We start from the raw sequence: 6,316 nt of genomic DNA on the forward strand, positions 1-6,316 counted from the left end.
TTTACGGAACTTTCCAAGTGGTGAATTCCCCTGTAAACTGAATCAAGGCTTAAATTCCTTACTTCTTTTGTAGGCAGATGTTCACATGAAACTTAAGCTCAGCTAATCATACACACTCGTACATTTGAAAGTGAGAAAAGTGGTAAAAGGCCCTGTTTGTTGATATCGTTTTAATTGATACAGGGAAGAGCAACAAGAACCAACTTTTGCCAGAGAATTCTATCCTCAGTGATTGTTTTCCTGTTCTTCTGGGTACAGAATTAGAATTGGCATGGTGTTACTGCTTGATTCTGATAATATTCTGGTTTTGTCTTTTTTTTTTAAAAATGTTAAATCACCTCTGTTTCTGGTCCTGCTATCTGTACAGTACATAATCACTCCTATATAATTTGATTCTAGCTTTTTGTTTCCCAGCATAAACTGGATTTTGGTGGACAACATCCTCACTTTTGAATAAAAGAAAGAGTTTTGGTTAGCGTTAGACAGAAATAACAACAAGGAGGAAAATAAGGAAATACATCATCTTAATAACGTTATATTAATGAAACATTGAAAAGTCAACAATCTCTTTTTAAAAAAATAGAAAGTTTCTACTGTTTCTCATTATCTTCAAAACAATATAATTAAATGTGATTTCTGCCTCATGAAGGATTTCCAGAAATATGCAATACTTAATAGCATCCAGATCATTAGGGGGGAAATGGATAGAAGATTGAAAAAGGTAAGCACTGTGCAGTAATCTAGATGGAACACAGTGTGTGCATGGAGCCTTAATACTTTTTATCATGGCATTTATAAAATAAAAGTTAGGTTCCTGTGAACTTGCTAATTAATATGACTTTCACAGACATTTCATTAACCTAAACAGTTTAGGTTTCCTGTAGATAGACCACATGTATTCTCATCTTTAACCTTTCCATAATGTTTCCTAATTACAGATTCCATTGATTCTTAATGGCAATAGAACAGTAGTGGTTTAAAAAGTTATGTTCTAATTTTTTACACCAGTTTTTACACTAATATGTAAAGTGATTTTACCTTTCATTTCCCCTCTAGAGCTAATTATGCATTCTAGGTTAACAAAAATTCCTGATCATGCTACTATTGGCTTAAACTTTACAATGAAATCATTATTTCCATTTATTACTAGCCTGCATTATGGTGATATGTGGCTAATGAGTTCTCAGAATGTTATCTGAGAGGTTAAAGAGTACCTCAAATAAATGCTAACATTAATTTATTTATCTGAAATTTTTTAAATTTTCTTTTTAACCTCAAAGGATACTAATGAGGTTAGAGTATGAGTACTCTCTGGTTAATAAAATTGAAAAAGTTAAAATGAACTATATCAACTTTTTCCAAAACAGTGAAATTGTTTAATTTTTAAAGGCTGTCTTGTGTCTGTTTTATTCAAAATAGTCAGCTCCTTCACTTAGCTGGGTTTTGAAATTTGACAACCTTTTTCTAAACTTTTTTTAAAAGTATATTTATTTATTTATTTTGAGAGAAAAGAACACAAGTGGGGGAGGGGCAGAGAGAGAGAGAGAATCTTAAGGGCGGGGCTTGAACTCAGGAACAATGAGATCCTGACCTGAGCCAACAAGAAGAGTCAGATGCCTAACCAACTGAACCCCAAGTGACCTTTCTTTCTTCTGTTTAATATAGTTGCTAACCAGTCCAGGCCTCCAGCTTTACTGGTATATATGAAATTATATAAAGAGTAATTAGACAAAGTAAAGCTGATGCCATTCTATGACAACCTTTGGGTTTATATTATAAATCCTGCACAACTGAATCTTAATTGCTTCAATTTATGAGTTGTGGAATACAAATGAGCACTATATAGTAACAGCAGCATATAATTTAAATTATGCAAAAATTTTTTGAAGAATATTCTTCTAAAAGTGCACATAAGTTAAGAGCATATGACATCTATAAAAAGTTGTCCATAGGCGAATAGGCAAAGACACCTGTGAATAAAACAATGTTTGATATAGATGCTTTTTTTCTATATATAAATCTTTATGTTGAAGGGTTTCCAAAAATATGTAATGCTACAAGTCACTGATCATGAGTAACAGGCAAGACACAAAGGATGGAGTGGAGGTGAAAATGAGGAACAAATTAGAAACAGGCCTTTAAGTGGAATTGTTCGTATAAGAAAATTATCAGACCGGAGGTAATTTCAAAACGTGACTTTACCAGGTAGCATTTCTAAGTGTACCACATGAGATGATTGATCACCTGTTTATGTAAATTATGTCATGAAACAAACAATAAAGGCTATATATTATGATCTTGAAAGTGGTTGATAGTGGATGAATTATTTATACTCATGTTAAAAGCAATAATCTTGATTTTTAAGGGGTGTAATGACCTCCTGAAACTATCCCCCAGTAGATTTTCTAGAGGTGTCTCCCTGGCAAAAGCTCAGCCAAAGAGCTAATCTCTATCAACGTGTATGGAATATTTACTGTTTAATTTTCAGCAAGTTTCAAGTTCTGCTTGAAAGTTTATAAGATGATGCCTATCAGAATAAAATATTAAATGGTACAATTAATTGAATCCTACAAGTAAAAAGCTAGGTCACTATATTTTTCTTTCTTAATAATTGATTTTTATAGATCATTTTATTTACGTCCTTGTAAGTGGAATAACACTCTCAAGATCTTCTTGTAAGACCTATAGCCACCAATATAACTGCAGTTTATAACTAATTAGCCCACCTGCAGGGGGCTGGTTAAATTTAACCAGAAGTAATTTCCTAACTTGCATAGCCTTGAATAAAAAAATATATATATATCTACCAGGGGCGACTGGGTGGCTCTGTTGGTTAAACATCTGACTTCGGATCAGGTCATGATCTGATGGTTGTGAGTTCAAGTCCTGCTTAGGGTAGGTGAGCCGGTGAACTGGTGCCCCACTTTGGGTGAGCTCAAGACCTGCATTTGGTGAGCACAAGCTCTGCTTCAGGCTAACACGAGCCCTACTTAGGGTGAACCCTGCTTCTCTCTGTCTCTCTCTCTCTGCCACTCAGGGGATTTTCTCTCTCTCTGCCCCATGCTCACTTGTACCCTCTCTCTCTCTCAAAAAAAAAAAAAAATCTAATAGCATTTGTAAAAGAGTATAAGCTTAAAATAGTTTTCATTAAATTTTACAAAATATAAAATATAAATTTTGATCTTCTGCTTTGAAGTTTGATAGTGTGTGTTGTACAATGAACATGCCAACAGAGAACATTTGCTTATCAAGCAAGTGTATGCAAAAGCTTTGGGACAGGTCCAGCTCTAGGTAACGCTGTAAAGTATTGAGTGCTTGTGTTCAGTATTTCTTTCTCTCTTCCTGACATAACCCATATATCAAAAGATACATGGAGCCTGGGCAGAGCTTCCCAAAATTGCTGGTGGGAAGTGTGCCACACATAAGCAAAGCTCAGTAGCCTGCCTCTCCCATGAGCATCTCAGGCAACAATTATAACACTGCTGGCCATTCTGTCTCCAACCACTCTTGCACTTAGCAAGCCCAAGGAACATACTTGGCTTAGATGTGTCTAGGTTACAAGATATGTTTATTTGTTACCAGGAAGTTAATTGTTCTCACTATAGAATTCAGTAAATCAATTATTGATGTAGCAATAACCAAGAAATAAGCAGTCTTAACAACTCTATCAAGGGAAGTAAACGTTAGGATAAACCCCAAGTTAGATCGCTGGAACATATAATTATGGTTAAGGGCACTTAAAGTCACAAGACCAGTTTTTAAATACAGTTGACTCTTGAATAGCATGGGTTTGAACTGCACAGGTCTATTTATATGCACATTTTTCCAGTATAGACTGTAAATGTCTTTTCTCTTATGATTTGCTTAATAATATTTTCTTTAGTGTACTTTACTATAAGAATGCAGTGTGTAATATATACAACTTACAAAATATGTGTTTATTGACTCTTTATGTCACTGGCAAAGATTCCAGTCAGCAGTAGGCTATTAGTAGTTAAGTTCTTGGGGAGTCAAAAGTTAAGAAGTGATTTTTCAGTTGTGTGGGTCCAGGGTCAATGCCTCTAACCCCTGCATTGTTTAAGGGTCAACTGTATTCAGGGTGCCTGGGTGGCCTAGTTGGTTGAGCGTCGGAATCCTGATTTTAGCTCAGGTCATGAGCCTAGGGTCTTGGGATAGAGCCCTGTATTGGGCTCCATGCCTGCTTGGGATTCTTGCTCTCTCTCCCTCTGCCCTTCTCCCCAACTCGTGTGCGCACTCTCTCTATCAAAAAAAAAAAAAAGTCAGCAGTACTTATTGGTATTTCCTATACATTTAGCAGTCTTATCAGTGGAAGGTACAGCCCAGAAAATCAATAGATTTGGAATTATTGAAGAGACATAAATAGCACCAGCACTTTGAATGTATTCAGACTCAGATCAGGCAGGATTCTGGGTAACCCATTTATCCTGCACCAATATTTCATCGGTGCCTTTTTATCTATAGATTCTCTCTTTTTGATGTTGTCTAGATGGCTGTAGGTATGGATGCTCTTGATGTTGGTGGAAAATGGTGTCATACATCAGCAAGACTTAACTGCCCAGCATTTATATCACCTCACTGAGTGAGGTCTATTTTTTATTGTTGGCAATGGTAACATAATATAAAGCAGTAGTTGGAAAATTAATGTAAGATGCTTCTGGAACAACTGATTGATGAAATCATATGTGAACAAGCAGAGACTCAATAAATCTGTTCAGGTCATTCATAACCTGGGGAGATACTAAGTGAAATATCTGGAAGTTGTAACCGTGCAACTTTCCTTTAAGTGGTTCTTGCTGTAAATAAGACCTTGTTTCTGTTTGTGTTGGAGCTATAGTGTCCATTTCCCACGAAGTCCCTATAGTAATATCTCATAATGAAAGAATTAATAAATGACAGTATTGAAGTGCCCACCATGATTTCAATAAATGAAAACTGTGTTTGCTAAAATCTGATCATCTGAAATGGGAAGTGACTTCCTTCCTGCTCACATGGCTGTTCTCCTGAAGTGCTGCAGCTGCCAGAGAATGTGTATCCGATAAATCCTGGAATTCTCTATTGCTGCATAATGAAGATCACATGGTATCAAATGTGGCAAATGTTTACATTATAAAGACATGTATTTTCAGGGTGCCTGGCTGGATCAGTTGGTAGAGCATGTGACTCTTGATCTCAGGGTTGTGAGTTCAAGACACACGTTGAGTGTATAGCCTAATTTAAAAAAAAAAAAAAGAGAAAAAAATGCATGTACTTTCTTGTTAATCTCCAAACAGAGCAGGCATTGGTCTGTCTTGAATGTTTCTGTAGTTATTATGGCCAAAAACATGGGTCATGATTTTCTGCCTATTTGTCATAGAAGACATGAGACTTGTTTTATTCAAGTGTAGTTGACACACCATCCTATATTAGTTGCAAGTGTACAATTTAGTAATTTGACAATTTATACACTATGCTGTGTTCACTACTAGTGTAATTACCATCTGTCCTGTTCCATCACTATTACAGTATCACTGACTGTCTTTATACTGACTTTTATTCCCATGACTTATCCATTCCATTACTGGATGGCTGTATCTCCCTCTCCCCTCCACCTGTTTTGCTCAATCCCACATTCCCCTTCCCTTCTGGAAACCATCAATTAGTTCTCTGTATTTATAGGTCTGATTCTGCTTTTTGTTCTTTTTTTTTAAATTCCACTTATGAATGAAATCATATGGTATTTGTTCTTTTTAATATGTGATGTGAAATGTAAGTGCCATTTATGAGTCTACCTTCTAGACATTTTAATTGTCAAGTTACGTGTGGTCAAGAAACATAGTTTAAGGCCTTCACTGACAACAGTATGTAGATATAGATAGATTGGGAAGGATTTTGACCTTTCTCTAAGATCTCTGGGTTGGAGAGCTGGGAATATGTATTTCTTTTGCATGTCCTTCCAAATTGTCCTTATGTAGACTCTCCATGGGTTTTCATTTGGGAACCACTGGTGAAGGAGATCATTAGAATTGTTATTCTCAGGAGGATTCCTCTATATATGCAATGGTAACTTTCCCAGAGCAATGTTCTGCTTTTGAAATTCTAAATTTTTAATAATGACTGATAAGTGTACCCCCATAAAATAACAAAGTTTGACTCAGGTGAGCTGTGTTTTATGCTAAAGTTGTACAGACTCTGAATCCCCATCCATTCTTCTTATGGTCTTCTGTTTTCTAAGTTTTAGGATAAGATTAAAGCCACTCCCATATTATTTAGTCATGAAACAGAATGATTAAAACCAACTATCCATTTATTAGAAATG

The sequence above is a fragment of the Herpailurus yagouaroundi genome, unplaced genomic scaffold, assembly GCF_014898765.1.
Source record: "Herpailurus yagouaroundi ecotype Mexico unplaced genomic scaffold, PumYag 162, whole genome shotgun sequence".
In the NCBI taxonomy this organism is placed as follows: domain Eukaryota; kingdom Metazoa; phylum Chordata; class Mammalia; order Carnivora; family Felidae; genus Herpailurus; species Herpailurus yagouaroundi.